The sequence below is a fragment of the Sinocyclocheilus anshuiensis genome, unplaced genomic scaffold, assembly GCF_001515605.1.
Source record: "Sinocyclocheilus anshuiensis isolate Anshui unplaced genomic scaffold, SAMN03320099.WGS_v1.1 scaffold676, whole genome shotgun sequence".
In the NCBI taxonomy this organism is placed as follows: Eukaryota; Metazoa; Chordata; class Actinopteri; order Cypriniformes; family Cyprinidae; genus Sinocyclocheilus; species Sinocyclocheilus anshuiensis.
Window position 1 is genome coordinate 2,842,668 of NW_015558579.1, and position 787 is coordinate 2,843,454.

A 787-nucleotide genomic window follows, 5' to 3' on the forward strand; every position below is an offset into this window, starting at 1 on the left:
GTAAAATTGACAAGTTAGAAAATACATAAAAGTTTAAATATTTTAAGAAGGTGTAGATCACGTGGAATAAAATTGTAAATTCAAACAACAGTTTGCATATCTAAATAGGTCTGTTAATTTTTTGTTCTATTCTTTTCAATTTAATTTTTACATTGTATTTATTCATTTATGGATAGATAGATCAATAGATAGATAGATAGATAGATAGATAGATAGCGTCTAAATAAAATACAATGTTCATGTAACTTTAATATTTTACATTTGTTTCTCCCTCCCAGATTCCTCTTCCTGGTAATCGAAGTAAAGCAACTTTTTTTTTTTTTAGTAAACTTGCATTTATGAATGTGAAATTTGTTCTGATTCATTTTGTTATTGCGCGACTCAAGTCCCTGTGAATCTCGCGAGAGTTGCGCACTATGGTAACCGTCTAGACGAGAGCGCGTGCTGGGCGTGTTGTCAAAGCACAGGTGCGCACCGCTCGCTCCGCCTGTTCGTGGGACGTCAGATTCTCGACAGAAAACTGCGGAAGCAATACGTGGAAAAACTATTTTATGCTATCAGCGTTTCATTCCACCTGTTGCGATTTCTTTATGACGGTAAGTGGGATATTGTCTTTTTATTGGCTTACACGACGTTTATTGCTGTTCAGTACATAGTATGTGGCGTAAAAAATCGTTTATTTACATCCAAGTTTCTTTTAATATGACCTCTACGTTGTTGAAAAGCCAAAGCAACGTACATTTAATCAGAATAGCGATACCTGATTGTGTGTATATATATATATATA

General features: G+C 34.3%; 1 protein-coding gene across 3 annotated transcripts in view; it reads left to right on the forward strand.

Moving 5' to 3' along the window:
- The first annotated feature begins 462 nt into the window (after nt 1-462).
- Nucleotides 463-787, forward strand: part of LOC107679822 (uncharacterized) — an 11,744-nt gene continuing 11,419 nt past the window's right edge. Inside the window, exon 1 of one of the 3 annotated variants that reach the window (XM_016475511.1) lies at nt 463-596. The gene's annotated coding sequence lies outside the window, so the exon portion shown is untranslated. The remainder of the gene's footprint in view (nt 597-787) is intronic. The other 2 variants (XM_016475509.1, XM_016475510.1) reach the window with 2 other exon arrangements.